The sequence below is a fragment of the Schistocerca americana genome, chromosome 5 (assembly GCF_021461395.2).
Source record: "Schistocerca americana isolate TAMUIC-IGC-003095 chromosome 5, iqSchAmer2.1, whole genome shotgun sequence".
NCBI lineage: Eukaryota > Metazoa > Arthropoda > Insecta > Orthoptera > Acrididae > Schistocerca > Schistocerca americana.
In genome coordinates this window covers 564,837,253-564,853,651 of record NC_060123.1, presented here as the reverse complement: position 1 = coordinate 564,853,651, position 16,399 = coordinate 564,837,253, and the positions used below count along the sequence as shown (strand labels likewise).

Genomic DNA, 16,399 nt, shown 5'->3' with positions numbered 1-16,399 from the left:
ACGGTGGTCCCGAGTGGTCAGACACAACTCGCTTCAATGTGGCAAGTGATTCTGGGTGTGAAGAGAGGGGGGGGGACATGTTATACACAACAGAACGTTCATGAATGTCACCAGTATGGCCTAGGCATTATGGTGTGGGAAGGCATTATGCACAACGGACGAACACCGCCGCATTGACAAGGGATTTCAGATCGATTCCGTATTTCTGGATCTTCGGAAGGCTTTTGACACTGTACCTCACAAGCGGCTCGTAGTGAAATTGCGTGCTTATGGAATATTGTCTCAGTTATGTGACTGGATTTCCTGTCAGAGGGGTCACAGTTCGTAGTAGCTGACGGAAAGTCATCGAGTAAAACAGAAGTGATTTCTGGCGTTCCCCAAGGTAATGTTATAGGCCCTTTGCTGTTCCTTATCTATATAAGCGATTTGGGAGACAATCTGAGCAGCCGTCTTCGGTTGTTTGCAGATGACGCTGTCGTTTATCGACTAGTAAAGTCATCAGAAGATCAAAAACTGCAAAACGATTTACAACAAATATCGATATGGTCCCAAAAGCGGCAATTGACCCCAAATAACGAAAAGTGTGAGGTCATCCACATGAGTGCTAAAAGGAACTCGTTAAACTTCGGTTACACGATAAATAAGTCTAATCTAAAAACCGTAAATTCAACTAAATACCTAGGTATTACAATTACGAACAACTTAAATTGGAAGGAACACATAGTAAATGTTGTGGGGAAGGCTAACGAAAGACTGCGTTTTGTTGGCAGGACACTTAGTAAATGTAACTGACCTACTAAGTAGACTGCCTACACAACGCTTGTCCTTCCTCTTTTAGAATACTGTTGCACGGTGTGGGATCCTTACCAGTTAGGACTGACGGAGTACATCGAAAAAGTTCAAAGAAAGGCAGCAAGTTTTGTATTATCGCTAAATATGGTCGACAGTGTCACAGAAATGTTACTGCATTTGGTCTGGAAATCATTAAAAGAAAGGCATTTTTCGTTGCGACGGAATCTTCTCACGAAATTCCAATCACCAGCTTTCTCCTCCGAATGCGAAAATATTTTGTTGACACCGACCTACATAGGGAGGAACGATCACCACAATAAGATAAGGGAAAGCAGAGCTCGTACGGAAAGATATAGTTTTCATTCTTTCCACGTGCTATACGAGATTGGAATAATAGAGAATTGTGAAGGTGGCACTTAAATATGATTTTCAGAGTATCCATGTAGATGTAGATTACTTCGGCCGAAATACCGATACAGCACAGCGGTAATGCATGGAGATTATTCTGGATCATGTCCGTCTGTTCAGCGGTACTGTAGATCCCGGATTTCTGTTTATGGACGACAGTGCTCGCCCACAAGGATTGCTGGTATGTCGGAGTCACACTGAAAAGTGAAGGTACTGGACCTCTGGAATGGTCTGCGTAGCCCCCGGCCCTAAACCCTACAGACCAAGTCAGGGATGATCTTGCCAGACGTGTTTCTCAGCACGCCCTCCCGAAACGTGCAAGAAATGAAAACCGCCTTAAGAGAGGTCTCCTCAACAGTTTAGTAACTAACAGGTGCAAAATGTACATCTGAAGAGGGCAATTCCTTATTGAGAGTCCTTAATCGACCTTTATGTAGAGAGTCTGACCTGTGTCAAACATGATGGCTATTAATATCTGTTATCCTCCCTTCCCTTATGGTGCAATCTGTACCATTTTACGTTATAAGTGTATCACTTTACGTCTATTTGTCTGTGCTTTGATTAATGTCATTCATCATTTCCTGTAATTATTCCTGTCGAAAAATGTCTATGATACTCAGCAATTATCAAGCAGTGTAAATTACGAGGTGTGTCAATAACGTAATGAGACTGATTTTCTTTGGAAGCTGTGGCAATCCTGCAGGCTTGCGTATGCACAATATCCTTGACCTTGGTCTATAAGCTGCTTCTAGTCCAAGCAGCACATCGATGCAACTGCTCAGTCGTGAGTTGTGCTGTAATCAGTTAACACGTGTTTGTGTCTCTCGTCACGAAAATGGAACCGCATAATACTGCACAACGGTACGCCATTTCTTTTTGTGTTAAATTGGGTGAAAACGCGACGACAACTTACGGTAAGCTTCAGAAGGCTTTTGGAGAGGAGGTTATGTCAAGAGCTCAAGTTTTTCATTGGCATAAAATGTTTAGTGAAGGCAGAACGAATATTGAAGATGAAGACCGCAGTGGACGACAGCACCACAACAGCGAGAAACACGGAAAATGTGGCAGCCGATCTGTTACAGCAAACGGAAATCAATCCAGAACTGTTGGGCCGTGTTATCACTGGTGATGAAAGTTTTTTTTTTTTTTTTTTTCAGTACGATCCAGAGACAAAACGCCAAAGTTCGAAATGGTGCTCAAAGGGATCACCCAGACCAAAAAAAGCTCGCATGTCAAAGTCAAAAGTGAAATGCATGCTTGTGTGCTTCTTTGATTCCAAGGAAACTGTTCATAAAGAGTGGGTGTCTCCTGGACAAACAGTTAGCTAATATTACTACAAAGAAATTTTAGAAAGACTTCGTAAATGAGTTCTTCGTGTCCGTGCCAACATTGCTGATAACTGGATCCTGCATCGCGATAATGCGCCATCCCATACTCGTACTGCTTTGTCAGTACAGCAATTTTTAACCTCAAAACAAATTTCAGTACTACCACACCACCTTATTCACCAGATATCGCTCTGTGCGACTTTTTTCTATTTCCAAGAGTCGAAACGGAGGTAAAGGGACACCATTTTCAAACTACACAAGATGTCCAAAAAGCTGTGACGAGGGTCTTGAAGGACATTACAGAAGATGAGTTCCAGAAATGTTACCATCAATGGCAGAAGCGCTAGAGAAAGTGTGTGCAATCAGAAGGGAACTACTGTGATGGAGTCAACACTAAACTTGACTAAAACGGTAAGCAACATTTTTTTCACGTCATTCTCATTACTTTGTTGTCGCACCTTGGACATAGTTAAAAGGAAAATGTAGGATTTGAGGTCCTGCCGACGACGTGTTCATTAGAGACGGTATAGAAGCTCACCGTAAGTGATTTAACGAAGTTACGGGATATCAGATGGCGGAAAGGAAATTTTAAACCCATACCTCCCGAAAGCAGCTTCAGTGCTTTGACCACTGTGCCACAACAGGCAATCAGTGGTTTCCCAAGGCAGCAACTACAGAACGTGCAACAAGATCAGACATTTGTCGGCTAAGTACAGTTCTGGGCGAAAGTGGTAGTTAGGAGCGGGCGGCCGTAAGCTGAGGCACATTAAACGCGGAACGCTGGCAGTTCTGTTGGCCTTTAGGGGATACCCACACCATCAATGGATATCACGCGTGCGCGGCGATAAGCCCGTTGAGCAACGTGTCACGGTAGTCGATAACGACGACGCCCTCCATTTCGTAACGGGCGCCGTGTTTACGCAACGCCGCGGCTGTTGCTGTTATGAGGACGCAACCGATATTTAGCGGCTCGCTTGACACTTCGTGAATAAGTGATTACGCGAAGAAGTGCGGCTGCCAAGTAGCAAGTGGGAGGTGCCGAACGAGCCGGGCCAGTGACTAATGAGGCACTGGACTCCCATTCGGAAGGACGCCGGTTCAAATCCTCGTCCGGCCACCAAATTTAAGTTTTCCGTGGTTTCTCCGAATCACTCACAGAAAAAGTTGACATTGTTTGTTTGAAAATAACACGGCCCATTTCTTTCAAGAACCTGAGCATATGCTTCATCTGAAACTGACTAATCGCCCACGCGACTTAAACTCCGATCGTCCTATCTTCTAACAGGAGCTCTAACGTGGTGTTCTGCCATTGTTTTGCTCCACTCACGATGAGATCGCTCAGCGCGCCAACACCGCTGGGCGAGTGATTTTACGAAAACGATTAGCGAATGGGCCAATATCTTAACGACATGGTGTAAATGCAAAGAAGATAAGCCGCGACCAGCAGCAGGTATCTCGAGCGGAATTATTTCCTCCCTCCCGACTAACAAGGATTCCGTAAATATCGATCACCTGAAACACAGCTCAAGCTTTTGTTATATGGCAACCCGAAAACCTTCCAGCGAGGTGGGTGCAGTAATTTCCGACTTCTGAAAGTCATTTGATTTAGTGCCGCACCCAAGCTTATTATCGACAGCGAAATTTGTGACTGGAATGAAGATTTCGTGGTAGGAAGGACGCGACATGTTATCTTAAATGGAGACACGTCGACAGATGTTGACTTCAGCTATGCCAGAGGGAAATTTTTCTCGACTCTCGCCGTTCATGTTGTACCGGGTGATTATAATTAAAGCTTCATCATTTGATTCAGTCCAGACGGAAAACTACACTACTGGCCATTAAAATTTCTTTACCAAGAAGAAATGCAGATGATAAACGGGTATTAATTGGACAAATATATTATACTAGAACTGACATCTGATTACATTTTCACGCAATTTGGGTGCATGGATCCTGAGAAATCAGTACCCAGAACCACCACCTCTGGCCGTAATAACGACCTTGATACGCCTGGGCATCGAGTCAAGCAGAGCTTGGATGGTGTGTACAGGTACAGCTGCACATGCAGCTTCAACACGATACCACAGTTCATCAAGAGTAGTGACTGGCGTATTGTGACGAGCCAGTTGCTCGACCACCATTGACCAGATGTTTTCAATTGGTGAGAGATATGGAGAAAGTGCTGGCCAGAGCAGCAGTCGAACATTTTCTGTATCCAGAAAGGCCCGTACAGGACCTGCAACATGCGGTCGTGCATTATTTTGCTGAAATTTAGGGTTTCGCAGAGATCGAATGAAGGGTAGAGCCACTGGTCGTAACATATCTGAAACGTAACGTCCACTGTTCGAAGTGCCGTCAATGGGAACAAGAGGTGACCGAGACGTGTAACCAATGGCACCCCATACCATCACGCCAGGTGATACGCCAAAATGGCGATGACGAATACACGCTTCCAATGTGCGTTCACCGCGATGTCGCCAAACACGGATGCGACCATCATGATGCTGTAAACAGAACCTGGATTCATCCGAAAAAATGACGTTTTGCCATTCGTCCACCCAGGTTCGTCGTTGAGTACGCCATCGCAGGCGCTCCTGTCTGTGATGCAGCATCAAGGGTAACTGCAGCCATGGTCTCCGAGCTGATAGTCCGTGCTGCTGCAAACGTCGTCGAACTGTTCGTGCTGATGGTTGTTGTCTTGCAAACGTCCCCATCTGTTGACTCAGGGATCGAGACGTGGCTGCACGATCCGTTACAGCCATGCGGATAAGATGCCTGTCATCTCGACTGCTAGTGATACGAGGCCGTTGGGATGCAGCACGGCGTTCCGTATAACCCTCCTGAACCCACCGATTCCATATTCTGCTAACAGTCATTGGATCTCGACCAACGCGAGTAGCAATGTCGCGATAAGATAAACCGCAATCGCGATAGGCTACAATTCGACCTTTATCAAAGTCGGAAACGTGATGGTACGCATTTCTCCTACTTACACGAGGCATCACAACGTTTCACTAGGCAACGCCGATCAACTGCTGTTTGTGTATGAGAAATCGGTTGGAAACTTTCCTGATGTCAGCACGTAGGTGTCACCACCGGCGCCACCCTTGTGTGAATGCTCTGAAAAGCTAATCATTTGCATATCATTGCGTCTTCTTCCTGTCAGTTAAATTTCGCGTCTGTCACGTCGTCTTCGTGGTATAGCAATTTTAATGGCCAATAGTGTATATATCGGATGTGTACACAATTTTATAGGAACGATGTTAATGTGGGCCGCAGGATTTGCGTTGTTAGTAGTTTTAGTGTCACGACTGGCCGCTAGGCGTCGGTACTGGTACGGCTACGTAGGTTTGAAACACTAGCATCAGGTAACACTACAGTTGCAGTCAACATGAGTATGGACTAGGTGAGCAGGGCTTTTACCTGCAATGCTGTTTTACCAAAACGACAGCAATAGTGCTGCTACTCTTTGTGAGTATCGAGGTATTGAAGGAATACGTGGAGGTCCTCTTTCTGCAACGGGGTTCAAGCAGACGATTCAGAGGTTCAAATTAAATGGCGATTTAGGAATTGCTCCTGGGAGAGGCCGACGGCCAATTGCGCCACTAATTACTGAAATTAATGTCGCTATGGCGACTTTATATCTAACAGACGAGTGAAATATCAATTTTCATAAATTTACCTTTAAAATTTTTTAATGTAACGAAATATTTTCTTAACAATTTTCATCATCTGTTGCACTCCCTGGGGGTTGAGTTTCCAGAAACACTGAAACACGTATTTTTCTATTTGTAACGGAGAAGTCAAACAATCAACTGTCACAAATGTAGCCTAAAAATGCTATAGTGATTCTTTAGTAATTATTTATTTTCAACAAAATTTTAACCCACTATTTTATCCCCTTAATGGTTGAAGTTCAAAACTGCTGAAACACGTAATTTTTATTTTCTGACTGAGTAACGAAATTCCAGTTTTTGTAATTCTAGCTTCAAACTAAACTCCTCCAGAACAGGGCATGAAGGTCCAACGGTACTGACCTGCCGCCGTTGCGTCCTCAGCCCACAGGCGTCATTGAATGCGGGTATGAAGGGGCACGTGGTCAGCACACCGCTCTCCCTGCTGTAGGTCAGTTTCCGAGACCGGAGCCGCCACTTCTCAATCAAGTAGCTCCGCTCGGCAGACCGGCCCGACAGCGCTTAACTTCGGTGATCTGAGGGGAACCGGTGTTACCACTGCGACAAGTTCGTTGGCTGTAATTCTAGCTTCAAAATCCCCTAAATAGCGACATACTTTCAAATGCCTTTCATCTCCCATTTCCCATAGGAGTGGAATTTCGGACAATCCCATCTTAAACGTTGCCTACAGTATAAAATCCACATCCTCAGCAAACTTCAAGTTTCTATCCATAGCGGCTTGGACTGGGCGGTTATGAGTCAGTGAATCAGTCTGGCCCTATTTCACCCCCTTAGCGGTACAATTTTCAAAAAAGTGAAACATGTTGTTTTCATCTCTAACTGAGAAGCCAAACACCTAACAGAGAAGCCAAATACATATTTTCATAGATTTAGCTTCAAAAATGCTTGCAGAATGACTTATTTCCATAAGAACTTTCATCCCCATTTCACCCCTATAGGTGCTGAATTTTCAGAAATAGTCAAACAGGTATTTTTTCTTTCTAACTGAGAATTCAAATAAAATTTTCGTAGATTTAGCTTTAAAAAAACTTTTATAATAAAATATTTTCATAAAATATCTCCTATTCCACCCCCTTAGGGGTTCAAATCCCGAAAACACTGAAAGACGTATTTTTTTTAGTTGTAGCCGAGAAGTCAAATACCAATTTTCATCGAAGTAGCTTTAAAAATACTTTAGCAGTTCTGTAATAATGGCATGTCTTTAAAAATATCTTTCACCCACTATTTTACCCCACAGGGTTAAATTTCCAATTTCGAGAAACCGAATACCAACTATCAGAGCTCTAGATTCAAAACTGCCTTAATAGGCAATTTTTGCAAAAATAACTTTCGTCCCGTATTTCACCGCCTTATGGTTGGAATTTCGAAAAATTCCTTCTTAAACATCACCTGAAGTATAGGATCCACACCTTCTCCAGATTTCAAGTTTCTGTCCTTAGACTTTTGGGCTGGGTGGTGATGAGTCAGTCACTCACTCAGTCACTAGGAAGTTAGGAGATTGTCTTTTATACACACATCAAAGAAAGTTTTGCCTCACCCCGATTCCAAGAACTCCTGAAGGTAGACGTTGACTGTGGATATTGTATCACAGACACAGTCCCTTTGACTGTTCAGTGATGTCACTAAACCCGCCCAAAGATGTAAACAACGTATTAGACGGAAGGGGTCCGAGAGCCGTTCAGCTCCAGTCGTTCCACCAGGAAACAGGTACACGGCTCGTGTTGTCTATAGTTCAACCACGCCTAGATGGCCAATACCGCGGTTCGATCGCGTCCGCATTGCTACTCTGTCCCAGGAAGGACTCTCAACAACGAAAGTGTCCAGGCGTCTCGGGGTGAACCAAAGCGATATTGTTCGGACGAGCAGGAGATACAGAGAGACAGGAAATGTCGATGACATGCCTCGATCAGGCCACCCAACGGCTACTACTGCAGTGGATGAACGCTGCCTACAGATTATGGCTCGGAGGAATCGTGACAGCAACGCCACCATGTTGAATAGTGCATTTTGTGCAGCCACAGGACGTCGTGTTACGACTCAAACTGTGCGCAATAGGTTGCATCGTTCGCAACTTCACCCCCGACGTCCATGGCGAGGTCCATCTTTGCAACGACGACACCATGCAGCGCGGTACAGATGGGCCCAACAACATGCCGAATGAACCGCTAGGGACTGGCATCACGTTCTCTTCACGGATGTGTGTCGCATATACCTTCAACAACACAATCGTCGGAGACGTTTGTGGAGGCAACCCGGTCAGGCTGAACGGCCTTAGACACACTGTCCAGCGAGTGCAGCAAGGTGGAGGTTCCCTGCTGTTTTGCGGTGGCATTATGTGGGGCCGACGTACGCCGCTGGTGGTCATGGAAGGCGCCGTAACGGCTGTACGATACGTGAATTCCATCCTCCGACCGTGTTGTGCTAGTGGTTGCAACTACCATTTTCTGTTCCCGTTTTCAGAAACAGAAGTCAATACTCTATTTTGAACAGGCTGTGGACTGTCGTCAGAACACTCGCTTCCGATGTGTTACTGACGCGATCTTCGAACTCGGAAAGTGGTCCTTCTTCTGTTGAGTTATTTACCAATTCTTGCAACTCAGCTTCAGTCAGTGATGTAATCGCCATGATGTTGAATTTCAGACTCATCACAAACGAAAGGAATTCAGTGTCACAATTCAAACTGAGCAGAAACATTGGATAATTCGAACAGTTGACAAGCGCTAAAGACCAAGTCCATTGTTGTGAAATTGTCGTTGTTAATTTGTTGATTGTTGAGAGTAAGTGGGAATAATGATAGTCATTACTACTAAAATATAAGAGACAACCAGAAAGTATTTGACGTTAGAGTAACCATATTAATGTCGGGTCACTATGACTTAAACGGCACATATGTAACTATTAAGGTTTATGACGAAATTACTTAAAGTATTTGAAACTTTTTTAATTGCCCTTGCATTTTCAGATAAAGTCAACAAATTCCATAAAGATACATAGATATTTAAATTATATACAATAAAATTATTAGCCATTTCGGTTCGTCATATATAACCCGAAGAGAACGGCAGGATTAAAGGGGGGAAACCAAATTAGGAGGTTCAAAATATCTGATTTTTTACTGCATAAATCGTTAACTTAACTATCCAAATTTGAAGGCGAAATTCGCATTCGTTGAGATTTTATGAGCATAGAACCTAGTGCACATTATACAATTATGGCGCTATACTATCATATGATTTCCACGTATGAAAATCCTCGACACGAGTATTGCTCAGAGGAAGAAGACAGCTGGTACGAGTGGCAGAAACGACCAACTCTTGGAATGTAACATGAACCCCATCCTACCTCATTGCACCCCGAAGTAAAGAAGGAAATTCTTCCAATATATGAAGATTTATCAAGGGATGAATTACTGGAGAGATGTTTAGGTGGCTACATAAAAATGCGAATGAAAGTGTTGTGTACATAGTTCCGCGTAGTCAGCGCGTACACAACTTCCCCACTAGAGCGCGCCCTGCTAAGCACAACAGCGCAGGCGCAGCGCTCGTCCGTCTCCGCACTACGAGATGGCGCTGTCATGGAGACGGACCAGATTCTGCTTCCGCCGATCCGCGTATTAATATGTAACGCAGCCAATGAGATTGCTGCTAACGTAGAACCTTTTCTCCTGGCGGATCACACTCGCGCAGTGATACATGAACGCGCGAGGTATTATAACGAGTGTACAGACCTCCGATTAGTCAGTCTGCATTAGTCTGTAGTCAAGTTTCAGTCTGCGCCTAATAAGATTACCATATTCCTGTACATAGCCATGAAGAGAAATGTATAGACACTTTGTCAAGTATCCGAGGTATGTGAGAATAAGATTAACGTACCAAGACCAAAGGAACTTCAGATTGTCCATTGTATATAGCATCCAGAATCAAGTTAGGTAAGGTTTATGATATTTATTATTTTAATAAATGTGTGTGAAAATTAAACAAATTCTGTTCAAAATTGGTCACCGTCAATCTGCTACTCTAAGCGTGCAAGTGGCATTTCTATCGTCTGACCTAACGGCAGAAGATAAACACGCCACGATAAGACCACGAGACATATTGCTGACACTCGCCTACTTCGTTAGAGCGACAAGTCAAATAATCTGATGCCGTGTGTACCGAAGGTCTTACAGTACGCACACCACAGAAAGTTTTAATTCTACTATTTGGCAGTTAGCCCCTAAACACTTGCACTCTGGATTAAAAGCCGTTGAATTGGCACCGTATTTAGCATTGGGCTTATTCAATAAAGGAAATTCATCCCTTCTGATGGTCGTGAATGAAGCAGGCATTGTAGTAGGCACGCAAAGCTTCGATTATGTGAACAAATGGACAACCAGCGCATGAGCCGGCAGAATCGAAGTAGTTCATTGGAATCTAAGGAAGGTCGGAAAGCTCGGAAAGCACTGCTGCAAGCGCGAAACAAGCCTATGAGGAATAAAAAGGATTACTATATGGTGCTGGAATCGCAGATTAATCGGTAAGCATTTTACGTTATTGTTAACTTCCTCGAATTTCTAGTTTCAGTGAATTTAATTTTCAAACGCGTTTATCTCGAAATGACTGTTTTTACATTTGCGTGCAGTCTAACTCAAAAAGTATAGAACCTATCATTATGAAAATTCATAGTATGAGTCTTTATAAAATTGCGAATTATATGAACCAACTTGTGAGATGATATTAAGGGTACTTTTCTTTGCATAATTAGAGAAAAAATCGTGAAAATCGAATAAATTGTTCCAACGCCTGCGTTGATGTTTATATTCTTAGAAAATAAGTTATTAACGTAAAATCAGAACCTTTTGGGTTTAAGTTGAAAAACGAAATGGCTACACTGCACGCAATTGGAGAACTGTATCACAACCTTCAGTAGACATCAAAGCGTAACTTTGTTATTTTTGGCTGAAATTATTAAAAAAACACACACAAAAACTCTTCGAAACATGAATGAATGATGCCAAACTTTGATTAAATTCTAATTAATTCTTTCCACCCAAGAAATCTCAAAAAATCGATGTCAAACAGCCTCCTAACGTGGTTTCCCCCTTAAGGCCATGTTTTTTTCACTAGAGATGAGAATTGGAGAAAACTATACGCTAGTGCAAACAGTCCTGCCGGAGGAACATCAGCAGCTGAGCTTCACAGCAGAGGTTGAAAATACCGCTTCAGTTGTTAGGTTTCTTTTATTTTTCAGTAGTTAATACACGACCGGCTTCGAGCTCCTACATGACCATCATCAGATGTTATAAGTTTGGGCTGTGACTTCGAGCGTCGCGGTGGACGAGTACAGGACGAGTAACCTTCCACCGCGGCTCTCGGGGTCACAGCACAAAGTTATAACACCTGATCATAGGCATGTAAGAGCCCGAAACCGATCGTGTGTTAACTACCTCAACCTCTGCTATAGTCTAGCAGTCAGAGATAAATATATTCACAGTTTCAAGATATGTTCCAGACAATTTTTATAAGGCGGTCAAAATAACATTTGCCCGGAAAACATTTCGTACACCTTAAGTTTGACAACCCAACATACATCATCTGACCCAGATGAAGATGATGTAAATTGGGTTGCCTACTCTAAGGTGAACAAAACATTTTCCGAGCCAGTTCTGTTTAGCCCACCATGTACAACTATGTCCGCCTCGGTAGCTGAGGCAGTGAAGTATTTTGCGATGTCGCTGTTCGGGACTGCTCTTCTGTCCACGTAATTTACCCTGGAAGGAACACACATCAAGGATTTACTGAATGATTAACTTGGGTCTAGGAAATGATGGTGAGGAACCTCAGGTTGCAGAAGAAGAAAATGTGCATGCTGAACTGCCACCAGTTGAAGGTGACAGTGAAAGTGCTAAATTGTGCTACTGTTAAAGATTCATTCTTTGAATGCTGTAATTTATGACTGCAATTATCTGTCACCTTATTTATGTCATTTCATTGTAGCCATTTTTCTTACTGTTTTTGTGGAATAAAAAAAAGCGGTCAGCGTGGCTAATTGCCATGTGGAGGAGCCGGGTTCGATTCCCGGTATTGCCAGAGATTTTTCCTTTGGTGGGAGGAATGGAACAGGGTACACTCGGCCTCGTGAGGCCAACTGGGGAGCTACTTGACGGATAGCAGCGGCTCCAGGTCACGAAAACTGATAAGAGCCGGGATAGCGGTATGCTGACCCCACGCCCCTCTGTAACGCAAGCAAATGACGTCATTGGGAGAGGATGGTACCGTGGACTCTCTCTCTCTCTGTTCCGTTGCCCCCCCCCTCCCCCACCTCCTTCTCAAGTCATGTAGACGGGGTTTTTTACTATACTGTACAATTATATTCTACAAGCCACCTTATGGTATGTGGCCAAGAGTGCATCCCCCTTTCAAGTTATATTCGTACCCGTTTCGTGGGCAGAATGACTATCCGCTAAGCTCCATACCAGCTTTAATTTCTCTAATTTTCTCATGGTCATTTTGCAAGAGGCGTGTGGCAGGAAGTAACATTTCTCTGGACTCAGCCTGGAATGTCCGCTGTTGGAATTTTAACAACAAAACCTCTCTTATAATTGATGCCACTGGAACTGGATGATCGTCTGTGTGACGTTCTCGCATTTTACTAAAAGAACTCGAAACGCACCGGGCTCGTTTGGGTTTTCTCTGTCACCTCTATTAATCGTTCGTGGTTATTCCCCTATAGTTCCTCCGGAAGGGTACTATGACGTACTTTACGTGTGTTACTGCTTCCAGTTATTTATCACCAGTTGGGTAACCCAGTAGTAACAGGATTTCGTCCTATTATGTGCAATACGTCATCTTTATTTACGTTGAGAGACAACTGCCAGTCCCTGTACGAAGCGTCGAACTTATATTTTTTTTCTGCATATCTCTATTATTCCCTGCCTTGCGACTTCCGTACTAAGGACACTGTCTTTCGCGAACAGCCTCTGAGTGTTTTTGAAATATCCAATCCATTATGTATGAATTAGTGAACAGTTCTTGATTGTTGTGGTCTTCAGTGGTTTGATGCAACTCTCCAAGTTATTGTATCCTGTGCTGGCGTACACATCCATCTGAGTTTGCTTACTGTATTCATATTTAGGTCTACAACTATTAATTTTATCTCCCTACACTTTCTCTCGTTAACAAACTGACTATTACTTGTTGTCTCCGAATGTGTCCTATCCACTGACCTTCCAAGATTGCTTTGGAGGCAAACAGTGGTACTTATATTGAGTCTTCTGTTTTCCTTCTTCAGTGGTGGTGGTAAGTTCCTATGGGACCAAACTGCTGAGGTCACCGGTCCCTAGGTTTACACACTACTTAATCTAACTTAAACTAATTTGTGCTAAGGACAACAGTCACACCCATGCCTGAGGGAGGACTCGAACCTCCGACAGGGGGAGCAGCGCGAACTGTGACAAGGCATCTTACACTACGCGGCTGCCTTTAATGGTAGCCTTCGCTTAATATTTTGGAAAAATAATGCCTACCACGACACAGAATATAATACGGGGAATGTCGTATCGGTCATTATTAAATAAACGATAGAACTCATTTTACAGCGGAAGAGATTGTGGTTGCTGGGAAAGTCAGTTCTAAGGTCGGCTGACGGCTATAGCGTTCACAGAGCGAGTCGAACGCTTCTATCCAGACGCTCGTCGACCAGTCTGGCGTAGCAACAGAGAACAGCAAAAGCAAAGGTGAGGGTGAAGTTTTAAATTTCACGTTTAAGATGGCGTTCACGCAAGAGAATCGTACAAACACACCATCGTTTGACTGTCCTACAGGCACCCGCCTTGAGGACACAGAAATTGCCATTCGTGGCGCAGGAAAGCAACTAAAAGAGTTGAAAACAAATAGGTCGCCAGGTCTATACGGAATCCCATTTCGGTTTTATCGCTAATCTCTCGCCCATCACAAAGCCCCAGCAGCTGGAAAAAAAAGAGCAAGTGATTCCCGCATATAAGAAGGCTAAAAGAACGGACCTGCGAAATTAGAGACCAATATCTTTAACATCGGTTTGCTGCGGAATCCTTGAACTTATTCTCAGAATATAATTAGTTTCCTTGAGGGGAAGAGCTTCTGTCCACAAAATCAGCACGGATTTAGACAGCATCGCTCTTGCGAAACTTAACTTGCCCTTTTCTCAAATGATATCCTACAAACCTTGGATGGCGGCAGCAGGCAGATTCCATATTCCTTGACTTCCGGTACGCATTTGGCCCGGTGCCTCACTGCAGATTGTTGATGCAGGTAGAGCATACGGTTTAGGTTTCTGGATATGTGAATGGCTCGAAGACTTTTTAAGTTATAGAACCAAGTACGTGGTCCTCGACGGCGGATGTTCATCAGAGAAAAGCCTTTCGTCAGGAGTAGCCCAGGAAAGCGTGATGCCGGCCGGAGTGGCCGAGCGGTTCTAGGCGCTACAGTCTGGAACCGCGCGACCGCTACGGTCGCAGGTTCAAATCCTGCCTCGGGCATGGGTGTGTGTGTGTGATGTCCTTAGGTTAGTTAGGTTTAAGTAGTTCTGAGTTCCAGGGGACTGATGACCTTAGAAGTTAAGTCCCATAGTGCTCAGAGCCATTTGAACCATTTTTGAAAGTGTGATAGCACCGTTTTTATTCTCTATATATGTAAATCAAGATAAGCAGCAATTTATGGCCATTTGCTGATGAAGCTGCGGTGTACGGGAAGGTGTCGTCTTCATCATTTTGATTTGGAGCTCCTTGTGCTGGCCGTGTTTGCAGTTGAAATTGTTGGATGTGAGGTCCGCCAGTTATGCAAAACACCGTTTTTTTCTCAGTACTCAAACATGTCTCGGCACCACTGTGCCATCATCAGTGGGTTTTCGTTTTTATTTATTCTGTAATGTGAACATTTTTGTTAAATGATTATAAAATTACGTGGATGCTTAGTTCAAACAATAGATATTTCTTTTTGTAAATAGCTTTACATTTGGTGTGCATGAATTTTCCGGATCACTTCTGTGTTAATTACAACAGGTAGCTTGTCATCTGCAACGAAACGATGTTAATGAGAAAGTTTTTTGCTGGGAGTCAATCTATCTTCTAGAATGTAATTTAGTTTGTCGCTATGTTTTCGCACCTATATTCGTTTTTACTTACGTTTTCGTGTGGCAAGCACTTTCATCATGAGGTGTTGTGATGCACACGTAACTATAACAAGTAGTTTTCACAAATAACGTAGTGAAACACTTTTCACTTCACCAAAACACAATGTGATTGTGGTTTGTTGTGTGTCCCAGCCCAGCCAGTGTTCATTTGTTCACCAGAGAGTTTGGCGCCAAATTTGAATTTTGCATTTTATCTTCGTGTGTGTGTGTGTGTGTGTGTGTGTGTGTGTGTGTGTGTTTAGACTTTATCTGTTTGTGTTGTTTTTATTTGTAAAGATCCTTCAATGTGTTAAATAATGGCTGTAGGAATATGCAAGATTACTTGCCTATAATTTTTAGTTGGTTTGATGAATTGTATCTTGCTCTAAATGTCGAAAAATGTAAGATAATGCTGGTGAGTGGGAAAGCAGTCCTGTAACGTTCGAATACAGCGTTTGTAGCGTACTGCTACACACAGTCACTCCGATTAAATATCTCGGAGATATGAAATGGAATGAGCACGTCAGGTTGGTAGTACCTGTGGAGAATGGACTACTTCGTTTTATTGGGAGAATTTTGGGAAAGTGTAGCTCGTCAGCAAAGAAGACGGCGTACAGAACGATAGTGCGACCCACTCTTGGATGCTGTTCCAGTGCTTGGGATCCCCGCCAGGTCAGGTTAAAGGAAAACACCGAAGCAATTCAGAGGCAGGCTGCTAGATTCGGTACCAGTAGGTTCGATCAGCATGCAAGTCTTACGCAGATGCTTCGTGAACTCGAATGGGAATCACTGAAAGCTCCTTCCGTAAGACACTATTGCGCAAATTTAGAGTGTCGACATTTGAGGCCGACTGGAAAACTATTCTACTGCCGCCTCCTGCGGAGGCTTTTAGACAGTCGATTTTCTCTCTGTCTGTTTGTGACTGGAACAGAAAAGGAAATGACTAGCACTGGTACGAGCTACCTCCATCATTCACAGTACAGTGGTTTGCGGGGTGTGTACGTAGCATTAAATGTAGATTCCACCTACTACAGGACCACACCTAGTGTG

The 16,399-nt window shown here is 43.6% G+C and overlaps 1 protein-coding gene across 1 annotated transcript in view; it reads right to left on the bottom strand.

Annotated features, from left to right (window-relative positions):
• Positions 1 to 16,399, bottom strand: part of LOC124616537 (monocarboxylate transporter 12) — a 678,171-nt gene that overhangs the window by 580,059 nt on the left and 81,713 nt on the right. The gene's annotated exons all lie outside the window — the stretch shown is intronic.